General features: G+C 41.6%; 1 protein-coding gene across 3 annotated transcripts in view; it reads right to left on the reverse strand.

The window, feature by feature from the left end:
- Window positions 1-14,424, reverse strand: part of LOC140738485 (rabphilin-3A-like) — a 267,048-nt gene that overhangs the window by 214,568 nt on the left and 38,056 nt on the right. The window lies entirely within an intron of this gene.

Genomic DNA, 14,424 nt, shown 5'->3' on the forward strand with positions numbered 1-14,424 from the left:
TTTATAATACCACAGTCAATTCAACTTTCCTCATGTTCACTTTTCCACTCTCAGCCTTTAACCCTTGATGCCCTTACTAATTAAAAATTGATCTGAGGCCTCAATATGTTCTAGGATATATTTCCATAATTTTCTGGGCAAGGAGTTCTGAACTCCTTAGAGCACATGTGAGAAAGAAATTATTCCTCATCTCAATCTTAAAAAGGTAAATCTTATTCTGAGACATTGCCACCTGATCCTAGATTCTCCATGAGGAATATATCCCCTCAGTATTTATTGTGTACACCTCAAAAAAAGTTTTTTTTAAACTTTCCATAAGATCATCCATGATGATCTTCAAACCTAAGATGACCATCAAACCTAACCCATTCAACCTTTCTACATATGACATTATCTCCACACCGGGATTAAAATTGCCCAAGATTAATGCAGTATTCATTTTTATATTCATGGAGTTGTGGAACAACACTGAATGGATCCATGCCCTTTAGGCCAATGAGTCCATGCTGACCAGTGTTGGTCCACCTAATTCTAATTTCTTACATTCAGCCCATATCCATTCATATAGATAGATAGATACTTTATTCATCCCCATGGGGAAATTCAACTTTTTTCCAATGTCCCATACACTTGTTGTAGCAAAACTAATTACATACAATACTTAACTCAGTAAAAAATATGATATGCATCTAAATCACTATCTCAAAAAGCATTAATAATAGCTTTTAAAAAGTTCTTAAGTCCTGGCGGTTGAATTGTAAAGCCTAATGGCACTGGGGAGTATTGACCTCTTCATCCTGTCTGAGGAGCATTGCATCGACAGTAACCTGTCACTGAAACTGCTTCTCTGTCTCTGGATGGTGCTATGTAGAGGATGTTCAGAGTTTTCCATAATTGACCGTAGCCTACTCAGCGCCCTTCGCTCAGCTACCGATGTTAAACTCTCCAGTACTTTGCCCACGACAGAGCCCGCCTTCCTTACCAGCTTATTAAGACGTGAGGCGTCCCTCTTCTTAATGCTTCCTCCCCAACTGACCTATAGAACATCTTCAGCATCTCACTACAGACATTGAATGACGCCAACCTTCTTAGGAAGTACAGTCGACTCTGTGCCTTCCTGCACAAGGCATCTGTGTTGGCAGTCCAGTCTAGCTTCTCGTCTAACTGTACTCTCAGATACTTGTAGGTCTTAACCTGCTCCACACATTCTCCATTAATGATCACTGGCTCCATATGAGGCCTAGATCTCCTAAAGTCCACCACCATCTCCTTGGTCTTGGTGATATTGAGACGCAGGTAGTTTGAGTTGCACCATATCACAAAGTCCTGTATCAGTTTCCTATACTCCTCCTCCTGTCCATTCCTGACACACCCCACTATGGCCGTGTCATCAGCGAACTTCTGCACATGGCAGGACTCCGAGTTATATTGGAAGTCTGATGTGTACAGGGTGAACAGGACTGGAGAGAGTACGGTTCCCTGCGGCGCTCCTGTGCTGCTGACCACCGTGTCAGACCTACAGTCTCCCAACCGCACATATTGAGGTCTATCTGTCAAGTAGTCCACTATCCAATCCACCATGTGAGAGTCTACTCCCATCTCCGTTAGTTTGTGCCTTAAGATCTTGGGCTGAATGGTGTTAAAGGCACTAGAGAAGTCAAGGAATGTAATCCTCACAGCACAACTGACCCCATCTAGGTGAGAGAGTGATTTGTGCAGCAAATACGTGATAGCATCCTCCACTCCCACCTTCTCCTTATACGCAAACTGAAGAGGATCCTGGGCGTGCCTGGTTTGTGGCCTCAGATTCTGTATTATCAGCCGCTCCATGGTCTTCATCACGTGCGACGTCAAGGCAACAGGTCTGAAGTCATTCAACTCCTTTGGTTGTGGTTTCTTCAGTACCGGGACAATACAGGATGTTTTCCACTGTCTGGGTACTCTTCTCTGCTCCAGGCTCATGTTGAAGATGCGCTGTAGTGGTTCTCCCAGCTCAGTCGCACAGGCCCTCAGTAATCGTGGGGAAACTCCATCCGGTCCAGCCGCCTTGCTGGTACAGATCTTCCTCAGTTGACCTTCCACCTGTGCAGCCGTAATCCTGAGCGTGGGCAAGGTCTCCTGTGAGTGGCTATTTTCCTGTGAGGGAAGTAAGCCTGGTGTGGATTTCTGCGGTGAGGATGAGATTGAGCTATACCTTCTTAAGTAAAATATTGTATCTGCCTCAGAACTTCTTCTGGCAGCTCATTCTATATATACACTACCTTCTTTGTGAAGAAGTTTTCCCCTCAGGTCCCTTATGAATATTTCCCATCTCACCCCAAGCCCATGCCACCTAGATTTGGTCTCCACTGCCCTGGAAAAAAGACTGTTAACATCAATATTATGTATGCCTCTCATAAGTTTAAACATTTCTATAAGGTCATCCCTCATTCTCCTATAGTCCAAGGAATAAAGACCGAACCTGGCCAACCTCTCCTGATAACTCAGGCTAACTCATCCAGCAAGCAACATTGTAAATCTCCTCTACACTCTTTCCAGTTTAAGAACATCTTTCCTACAACAGGGTGACCACATCTGGAGAAAGAACTCTTAAATGCGGCTTCACAGATGACAACATAACGTCACAAATTTCATACTCATCATCATCTACAGTCCTTCCTACAGCCTGACTACTGCTTGTGGGTCTGTGATTACTCCTTTCCTTTTTCTTGTCATTTTTACTTCCACTCATTACTCTCAATGTCTCACTAGAATCTGTGTCTTCGGAGCCCGATCACCTCTCACAACTTTCTCCTATCAGCAGAGTTGACCTGTCCTCCCCAAGTTTGCAGCTTTAATTTCCTTGTAACAATATCTCTGTAATGGCTATTGTATCATACCTATTTATCTCTATTTGTACTGTTGGTTCAATGATTCTGGGACCCACGTACATTAGATAGGCAGTTTTCAATTTTACCTTTCCTTACATTAATCACCATTTTTTTTAGTCTTTTATGGCTTAATTTTCTTCTTGACCTACTTTTCCTTCCTTTGTGCTTTGCTTTTTATGTTTTTCTTTTTCATTTCTATTGTTGTTTCTGTTCCTTCTAAATCTATCCTCAGGTTCCCGACAAAGATTTCAGATCTGGTTTTGCCTGGCTGTAATATATCCAGCTTATGCATATACTATCTTCTGAAAAACTGATCCTAAAGCCTCAGAAATTTCTGAGAATATCCCTCTTGCCACATGTTCATCTCAACCATCCACCCAATTCTCTTGTCACCCACATGTGGCACTGGGAAGATTACTACCTTTGGACTTGTGCTTTCTAATTTATCACCTAATTCTACTTGCAGAACACGGTCACTTTTTTTCCTTATGTGGTTAGTATCAATATGCATCATAACCACTTGCTGTTCACGGTCTCCTTCTAGAATGTCCCAAACTTGCTCAATAACAACCTTGACCATAGCACTGGGGAGGCATCATGCCATCAAGGAGTCATACTTTTGGCCACAGAAGTGCCTGTCTGCTACCCTTATGATTACTTCTCCTATTACTATAGTTTTCCCACTTTTTTCTTCCTGTGAGCTACCCATTAACTTGACTCTTACTGCCTTCCTCTGAGAATTCATCTCCCCAAGAATCCACAAAGGCACATCTTTTTGAGAGAGGACAACCCCAGCGATCTCCTGGTCGACCTGCCTTCTTCTCTTCTGCTTGCTCTTTGTTGATAAAATCAGTCTGTTCCTTCTGCCCTTTCCCACATAAATGCTATTCAGCTTCTCCTGAAATCCCTGACTCTGTTTCTACCAACTTGGCACTAAGTTTCAGGTCATAATCACAATCAGTGTATAAATGATTTTCCTCACATGCAATTGTTTCATTTGGAAATCACTTCGAATTGATGTCCCTTGGTTCTTGGATCGTATTCAGATCTTCTTTATTCCTCCCATCTAAACCCTACCTCTATCAAATCTCCCCTCAACCCAGATTTCTGTTTAGTCTTGTAGCTAAAATCCCTCAACACTGCAACAATTTTGAAATTCTTTTTGTGTCCTCTCTTAGACCTTCACATCCTTCCTGAAGTGCAATAACCAGAATTGAAAGCAATACTCCAGCTGTGTTCTCCCCAAATATTTGGAATGTTTTAAACATAATTCCCTGCTTTTCTACTTTTTGTCTCTATTTATGAAACCTAGGATCCATATGTTTTATGAACCTTCTCTCAACATGCCCTGTCACTTTCAATGATTTATGTATTTATACACCCAGGTCCATCTGTTCCTGCGCATTCTTTAGAACTGTGCCATTTAGATTGTCTACTCTTTCTGCTCATATGGCTAGATGTTTGTATACCACAAGACACTGTTAAAAAGGAGGCAATGGCAAATCACTTCTGTGGAAAAAATTGCCAAGAATAATCATGGTCATGGAAGACCATGATCACCTCCATCATACGATACGGCACATAACAAACAATAGTTCTTTCTTCATTCTTCTGCCAATAGATCTTACTTCACAGTTCTCTGTATTAAATTGTATCTGCCCTTCTCTGTCCATTCAGCCAGCCTATGTCCTCAAGCAGTCTTCTAGGTCTCCTCATGCTCCACTGAACATCGATATTTTGTGATATCGGCTTATTTGGAAATTTTGCTTATCACACCGTTTACAAGACATTAATACAAGTCAGTTGTCTCAGCACTGGATCAAACAATTGCCTACCATCTACCACTCCGAACAACCACTATCTATCAGAACTCTTTGCTTTCTTCTTTTAAGCTTATCCATAGTCATACAGTCATTTAGCAACTTTGGTCTACTATATCCATGCTGACCATCTAATTGTCACTTACACTAATCTCATTTACCAGCACTTGGTGTTTAGCCTTCTGCACCTTGGTGATTTTGGTGATTTACCAAGATTCATCTAGATTTCCTTCAATGTTAAGAACAGAAGCCAATAATATACAGGAGCAGAATTAGGCCGTTTGGCCCATTGAGTCTGCTCTGCCATTCAATCACGGCTGATCCTTTTTTCTTCTCCTCAGCCCCACTCCCAGCCTTCTCCCTGTAACCTTTGATGCTATGTCCAATCAAGAACCTATCAAGCTCTGTCTATGGTACACCCAATGAACTGGCCTCCACAGGTGCCTGAGGTAATAAATTTCACAACACCAACACACACACACACACACACACACACACACACACACACACACACACACACACACACACACACACACATACACACACACACACACACACACACACACACACACACACACACACACACACACACACACACACACACACACACACACACACACACACCTCCCCCCCCCCCATTAAAAGTATTCACCACCCTTGAAAGTTTTCATATTTTATTGTTTTACGAAATTGAATCACAGTGAATTTAATTTGGCCTTTTTTGCCACTGATCAAAAGACTCATGTCAAAATGAAAACAAGTTTCTACAGATTGGTCTAAATTTATTTCAATTATTAAACACAAAATAATTGATTTCATAATTTCTCGCCTCCTTCAAGTCTGAATTTAATAGCTAGATAGACAGACAGATAGGTACTTTTATTGATCCCAAAGGAAACACCTTTGGCAGCAATTACAGCCTTGAGTCTGTGTGGATAGGTCTCCATCAGCTTTTCATGTCTGAACACTGCAAATTTTCCCCATTCTTCTTTACAAAACTGCTCAAACTCTGTCAGATTGCATGGGGATGGTGAACGAACAGCCCTTTTCAAGTCCAGCTATAAATTCTCAATTGGATTGAGGTCTGGTCTCTGACTTGTCCACTCCAGGACATTAACTTTGTTGTTTTTAAGCCATTCCTGTGTAGCTTTGGCTTTATGCTTAGGGTCACTGACTTGCTGAAAAACAAATCTTCTCCCAAGTTATGGTTCTCTTGTGGACTGCATCAGGTTTTCCTCCATGACTTCTCTGTACTTTTCTGCATTCATTTTACCCTCTACCTTCACAAGCCTTCCAGGACCTGCTGCAGTGAAGCATCCCCACAGCATGATGCAGCCACCACCATGCTTCACGGTAGGGATGGTGTGTTTTTGATGATGTGCGGTGTTTGGTTTACATCAAACATAGTGTTTAGTCTGATGTAAAAAAAAACTCAATTTTGGTTTCATCAGACCATAGAATCTTCTTCTAGCCGACTTCAGAGACTCCCACATGCCTTCTGGCAAAATCTAGCCGAGATTTCATGTGAGTTTTTTCACCAGTAGCTTTCTCTGTCACTCTCCCATAAAGCTGTGACTGGTGAAGCACCAAGGCAACAGTTGTTGTATGCAGAGTCCCTCTTATCTCAGCCACTGAAACTTGTAACTCCTCCAGAGTTGTCATAGGTCTCCTGGTGGCCTCCCTCACTGGTCCCCTTCTTGTATGGTCACTCAGTTTTTGAGGATGGCCTGCTCTAGGCAGATTTACAGCTGTGCCATATTCTTTCCATTTCTTGATGGTTGACTTAACTGTGCTCCAAGGGATATTCCGTGACTTGGAAATTTTCTGACTTGTGCTTTTCAATAACTTGTTTTGGGCAGTTGCTTGGAGTGTTCTTTTGTCTTCATGGTGTTGTTTTTGCCAGGATACTGACTCACCAGCAGCTGGACCTTCCAGATACAGGTGTATTTTTACTACAATCAATTGAAGCACATTGACCGCACGCAGGTCTCCAAAAACAGATCTCCATTTAACTAATTACATGACTTCCAAAACCAATTGGCTGCAACAGTAATGAACTGGTGTGTCATATTAAAGGTGGTGAATAGTTATTCAATCAATTATTTTGTTTTATATTTGTAATTAATTTAGATCACCTTATAGAGATCTGTTTTCACTTTGACAAAAGTCTCTTTTTCTGTTGATCAGTGTCAAAAAATTAAATCCACTGTTATTCAATGTTGTAAAACAAGAAAACATGAAAACTTCCGGGGAGGGGGTGGGTGAATATTTTTTCTAGGTACTGTATGTGTGTACCTATGAATGTATGTTTCCCTGCTTGGCTGCTTGGCAGGTGAGACTTGTGGCTGTGAAACCACCTCAGGTCCTGGGGCCTCCTCCGTGGTGGTTGTAGGAGTTGACTCTGGAACTACAGAAAGTGGTTCTGCCAGCTCTACACAACCAAGTACCCACTTTTGATCATCTCTGTAGTCCATCACCAGGGTGGTTGTCCGGAAGTGAAACATCATATCTCCTTGTTTGAGGAGCTCTCAATTTGTCTCAGCTGTTTGTCCTTCATAATCCTTCTGAGAATGGGTCTGAGGAGATCTACGCGTGAGCACAAGGGACGACCCAGGATTAGCATAGCTGGTGATTTCTTGATTTTAGAGTATGCTGCATTGCAATATGCAAAGAGGAAACTGATGAGAAGTGTGTTCTGCTGACATTGCTCGTAGTGTGTTCTTTAGTCTCTGAACAAATCTTTCTGCTAGGCCATTTGTAGCTGGGTGGTATGAAGCAGATGTAGTAAGTCTTAATCCATTCATTTTCAGATTTTCAGGAATGACTGAAAGTGTTCTGCAAAAAAATATGGTCAATTGTCAGTCGATCTGTGTATCTAGCCCAGGGCACTAGACAACGCTCTGAGCCTATACTTTCATTTTGACCACACCTAGATGATTGCAGTGTAGCTTCTCCAACACTTTAGCTCTCAGCTTGGATGGTACAACAACTCTCAATCCCCACATAAGGCAACCCTTGTCAAGGGCAAGTTCATCCAGCACTGGTAAAATTGGGGGAAACTGGAATTTCTGCTACACAGTACAGCCATTTTGGTTGGCCATGTAGACCTGAGACAGTGTGGAGTCTTTTCTGGTTTCCCTTTGGATCATCTCTGCCGTAACACAGAAACTATACCCAGAGGAGTGTCCTCTTTTGTAAATTTTTCAAGTATTCACTTTTAAAAGGGTAAATGGGACAATTCATCAGCATTTCCATGACAAGCCATCCTTTTGAATTAGATCTTGTAATTGTGTCCTCCAAGAAACAGAGCTCATCTCTGCATTTGTGCTGCTGCTGTCAGTGGAACACCACCTGAATTGAAAATGGACAATAGTGGTAGATGATCAGTAATGAGGCTAAACTCCCATACAGGTACCAGTTGAAACATTTTACACCCCAAACCAGACTCAGGGCTTCTCTGTCAATCTGTGCATAATTTTTCCCTGCAGCAATAATGGAACATGATACTAAGGCTATGGGTGTGTCACTTCCATCACTCATAACGTTACATGATTGCACCTATACTATAAGGCGAGACATCACAGGCAAGCTTCAATGGATGATGTGGATCATATTCTGTGAGTGAAGTGTCTGCCATCACCATTTTCTTCTGGAAAGCCACCTCGCACTGCTTTGTCCATTGCCATTTTTCTCGATCTGTAGCATGATTTCAAGGGGTGAAGCACAATAGCCAAGTTTGGCAGGAACCTGTTATAGTAATTGACAAATCTCAAAAAGGACTACAACTGTGACATGTCCTTTGACCTTGGGGCATCCACCACTGCTTGAATTTTCTCAGTACACTCATGTAAACCTTGTGCGTCAATGGTGTGACCACAGTAACTGATGCTTGGTTTAAATTATTCACACTTATTGTATCATGCTTTGAGCCCATAATTGTCTAATCTTTTTAACACTGTCTTGAGATTTTGGTAATGCTCCTTGTCATCCTACTGGTAACAATGATGTCATCCAGGTAACACTAACTTCCTGGCCAACCTTGCAGTACCTGGTCCATAGCTTTCTGTCAGACTGTACGTAGGTGCAGATGCTACTCCAAAAATAAAACTATTATAGCGATAAAGTCCTTTGTGAATGCTTATATTAAGAAACACTTTGGACTCTTCCATCTCCATTGGTAGGTAGACCTCAGCTAAGTCCTCTTTGCTGAAGTGTTTTACTCCAGAAAGGTTTGCAAAGATAACTTCTATCCTGCACAGAGTGTATTGATCTACTTTCAATACTGGGAATTCATGGTGACCTTAAAATCACCGGAGAGCCTGAAAAATATACTCTTCTTAGCTACTAGGTCCAATGACGTTGTTGCCCATGGGCTCTACTCAACCTTGGAAAGAATTCCATCAGCCTCCATGTGATCTAGCTTTCTGACTGCTTTATCATGGATGGTATAAGGAACTGGAAGGGCTTTGCAAAATTTGAGTGTGGCATTTTCATTTAACACTATCTTACCCTTGATATGTTTGAGTTTTTTTTATGCCATCCTTGAACACTGTTGTGGCATTATCTGGTACCTTTCTTAATTTGCTTTCAATTGGCTCTATTTGCAGGGGATGTGCCATGCAAATGGTGGATGAATCTCCAATCAAGTTGTAGTTGTCTCAGCCACTCATGACCACACAATGCTGGCCCTCCTATTTTTACCACATACAAGCCCTATGTGTGCTTGTTGGTTGTTGTATTTCACTGTTACGAATGTCATTCCCACAGTAGTCAGCTTTTCTCCAGGAGAAGTTCTTAGTTGGATAAGTTCAATATCTTTGAAATGCCATTCAAACCTTTTTTGTGGAATGATTGAAACGGCTGAGCCCGTATCCAATTATATTTTAATTAATTTGCCGTTCACTTCTATTGTTTGGGTGGATGTTGCGCGATGTGTCCCCTGTTACAAATCAGTACCCCGAAATAACAAACAGTACACAATATGCGATTAAATGGTTAAGCTTTATAACTCTTACTTTGACTATATGGTTAGTAGAGAAACAAAATATAAAAGAAAAAGGGCCCAAATCATAAGATTTAATAATAAACAGTCTGTGCACAAAAGTTGGAGCACACACAGTTCAATAGTCCTTCTCCCACCATTGGTCCCCTCCAAGCTTCACTGACCTTCGGACCCCCGCATCCAGTCCATCCCATCCAGTTGTCTACCAAATCTCTCCAATTGCATCTTCTCTTTTCATCTCTCCCTCTCCATCTGGCAAAAGCCCACGAAATCAACTGCTTCCAGAATCACAAGACAGGGCAACAAACTCCTGATTGGCTAACCCCTGGATTCCAAAGCCCCGTTATCTCTAGTCATAACCCCAACACAGAGAAACCATTACCTTAACAGTGGAACATTACATAGAAGCCATTACAATAGCCTTAGCAGTGAAACCTTACAGCGTGTTACATTACTATCATCTATGAACCAGTGAATTTCAATGATTTTCTGCTATTTCTGAAACTCAAACATCCTTCTCCTCTTGCGAAGAAAAGTTCTGTGCTTTTTAAAAAATTCAAACGTTTTGCTGCGATTCAACAGATAGGTAGTCATCTCGGGTTTGTTTTAAAACTTACTCGTCACCAATGTTATACAAGACCATAAGACATAGGAGCAGAATTAGGCCATCTGGCCCATTGAGTCTGCTCTGCCATTCAGTAATGGCTGATCCTTTTTTCTACCTCCTCCTCAACCCCAGTTCCCGGCCTTCTCCCCGTAACCTTTGATGCCAGGTCCAATAAAGAACCTATCAATCTCTGTCTTAAATACACCCAACGACCTGGCCTCCACAGCTGCATGTGGCAACAAATTCCACAAATTCACTACCCTTTGGCTAAAGAAATTTCTCTGCATTTTTGTTTTGAAAGGGCGCCACTCTATCCTGTGGCTGTGCTCACTTGTCCTAGACTCTCCCACCATGGGAAACATCCTTTTCATATCCACTCTGTCTAGGCTTTCAACATTCAAAAGATCAATGGGATCACCCCCCCCCCCCCACCCATCCTTCTGAAATCCAGCGAGTACAGACCCAAAGCCATCAAACGTTTCTCATATGATAACCCTTTCATTCCTGGAATCATCCTTGTGAATCTCCTCTGGACCCTCTCCAATGCCAGCATATCTTTTCTAAGATGAGGGGCCCAAAACTGTTCACAATACTCAAGGTGAGTTCTCACCAGTGCCTTATAAAGCTTCAGCATCATATTCTTGCTCTTGTATTCTGGACCTCTAGAAATGAATGCTAACATGACATTTGCCTTCCTCACCACTGACACAACCTGCAAGTTAACCTTCAGGGTGTTCTGCACAAGGAAATATTTATTTCAACTACCAAAGTGCATGACCATACATTTTCCAACATTGCATTTCATTTGCCACTTTCTTGCTATTCTCCTAATCTGTCTAAGTCCTTCTGCATCTCACCTGTTTCCTCAACACAACCTGCCCCTCCACCAATCTTCATATCATCTGCAAACTTGACAACAAGGCTATCTATTCCATCATCTAAATCATTTATATACAGCATAAAAAGAAGTATTCCCAATACCAACCCCTGCGGAACACCTGGCAGCCAAACAGACAAGGATCTTTTTATTCCCACTTGCTGTCTCCTACCAATCAGCCAATGCTCTAACCATGTTAATAACTTTCCTGTAATACCATGGGCTCTGAACTTGGTAAGCAGCCTCATGTGTGGGACCTTGTCAAAGGCCTTCTTAAAGTCCAAATATACAACATCCACTGCATCCCCTTTATCTATCCTACTTGTAATCTCCTCAAAGAATTCCAACAGGTTTGTCAGGCAGGATTTTCCCTGAAGGATACTATGCTGACTCTGTACTATCTTGTCCTGTGTCACCAAATACTCCATCACCTCGTCCTTACAATCGACTCTAACATCTTTCCAACCACTGAGGTCGCACTAACTGGTCTATAATTTCCTTTCTGCTGCCTTCCTCCTTTCTGAAAGAGTGCAGTAACATTTTCAATTTTCCAGTCCTCTGGCACTATGCTAGAGTCCCAATGATTTTTGAAAGATCATTTCTAATGCCACCACAATCTCTAACACTACCTCTTTCAGAACCCTAGGGTGCAGTTCACCTGGTCCAGGTGACTTATGTACCTTTAGATCTCTCAACTTTTTGAGCACCTTCTCTCTTGTAACACAGACTGCACCCACTTTTCTTCCTTCACACACTATAACATCAGGCATACTACTAGTGTCTTCCACAGTAAAGACTGGCACAAAATACTCATTTAATTCAGCAGCCATCTCCTTGTCCCCCATTATTATTTCTCCTGCCTCATTTTCTAGTGGTCCTACATCCACTCTCATTTCTCTTTTATTTTTAACATAAAAAAACTTTTACTATCCACTTGTATACAGTATCTAATATCTCATAACTCCAAAACATAAAACTAAGTGAAAGAAAAACACGGAGCCGGAAAGAATGCATACGCTTGACTTTGTATTAATTCTGGTGAGGGACACAAATATGATGTGGTGGTGTAATGATGTATGCCATTCACGTACTTTTACATATAACCTGTACTGAATTACTTTACCAAACAAAGAATGCTTTATCAAAAATTATGTTTACAGCATTACTCAAATATTACTGAAATATTAAATACACAATACTTCCTACCTCTTATCCTACACCTACGGTCTCTAATTTTAGACACTGCTTCTATGGGGGAAATGTTTCTACCATCAACCACATCCACGTTCTTCATAAGTTGATATCTCTCAGATTCTAACTCAGCATTCTTTACTGTTCAAACTGTCATTAATCTTTCAGTTCAGTGAGCCACAATTCTGTAACCCAGCATTTCTGTGGAACTTTGTCAACTAGAGTCATAGAGACATATCACCCAGAAACCAAGTGCACATCTATCTCTGACCACTCAATTTGATAATAATCGTCTCCTAACCCTACTTATTCTCCTTGCGTTCTCATCAACTCTTCACCTGCACGTTAGGTGTAATTTACTACCAACCTGCACAGCTTGTGGGAAGACACCAGAGCATCCAGGGGAACCCACGTATTCACAATAAGAATGTACAAACTCCAAACATGCAGCAACCAAGTCTGGATTGAATCTGGGTTGATGAGGCTGTGGTGAACTACATATACCTGTCTGGACTGCTCCTGTGGCTCCTCCCACAGACCCCTGTATAAAGGCGATTGAGGCCTGGGTCTGGCATCATTTCTCCAGGATGTAGTGTTGTTCATTCTTCCAGTCAATAAAAGCCGATATCTCGCTTCTTACGTCTCAGAGTGAGTTATTGATGGTGCATCAGAGGCATTGACTCCAATAGTCACTCTGTCATCACAGTCTCTTCATCCTGAAGATTCAGATTTATGACTTCTTTTACATTCCCTTATTCAGCCTTCTCTGTTACTACAACAATTTTTTTCAATCAAGTTAACCAAACACTAATTGTCTTTAACATTGCTGCTTTCTTTTTATCAACTCAAGTTTTGTTAATTTTGCAGCTGATTGTTTCTAAAAGCTTCTGCATCACTAAGTAATGCAGAGGTAAACACATGTAGACTTTAATCACAAGCACACACTCCTAGTATTGAATTGCGCATTTTTTTCATTGAGGCAAAGAAGTTTGCCCACATTTCAGACTAGGACTGTATATATGCAGCATTTGGATCAGTGAAGATCTGCACTAATGGATTCTAAGACATTGACTGGCATCATTAAAAACTTCAGCTTTAGACGCCTTGAGATCTTCAGGTACGGACTACACCTAGAACCTGCAGGAATACAAGTAAGAACTTGTGTGCATTTTTGTCTGCATTAACCTGGAATTCATTCAATAATCTACAGAGACCCATTAATCTTCATAAATTACTGCAGATTCCAGGCCAAATGCTCAGTTCCTGTGCATTCCAATGCTGCGGTCATCGGGTAGGGAGGGCCACTCTGTTTACTGACCTGGTTTAATGAATCCGGTAGAATTGCAGCTAGACCTTGATGTATTGAGAGATAGATTTTTGTTAACCTGAAGCATTATGGGAGAATAGACAATGACAGATAAACCAGAGGTTAGTGACACGCCTCCCAGGATGGTGAAAAGAATACAGAGCTCTCCTCAACCCACTCCTGTTTTTATGTCTATGCTGGTTACATATTTATAGACTTTTATTTCTATGGCATCTTTTATAATTTCAGAACATCTCCCTCTCTCTCCCACCACCTCATAGTCTCAGAAACTATTAAGCCTTCTTGAAGGATTGTCATGGTTACAGGACAAGAAAAGCCAAATATTTCTCCTCAAGGGCCACACAACGATGTAATATGAAGACTATGAGCAAGATAGAAAATACAGAGTCCCCATTAACTGGCTATTTTGCAAATCGCTGATATTGGCAGATCTTGGTGACGTAACTGAGGGTTTACCCACTAATGGCGGAAGTAGCTGCTTCAAGCCATTATATCTCACTCAATTCAAACAGGTCACAGCACCGAACAAATAGGATTGAGATGGTTAGACACTGAGGAACCAGATGGGTTCTGACCTCACACAGAGAACACTATAGTTCTGGGCTCCTCTGGTAAATGCTCTTCTGTTCTGGTATGAGCAAGGTGAAGAGGGTTTTTAGTACCACTGAACTACCAGGGATACATGGACTGCATTCCATAGACCAGTGGCTTCACAGTTCCAGCAATGAAG

The sequence above is a fragment of the Hemitrygon akajei genome, chromosome 14 (genome assembly GCF_048418815.1).
Source record: "Hemitrygon akajei chromosome 14, sHemAka1.3, whole genome shotgun sequence".
Taxonomy (NCBI): Eukaryota; Metazoa; Chordata; class Chondrichthyes; order Myliobatiformes; family Dasyatidae; genus Hemitrygon; species Hemitrygon akajei.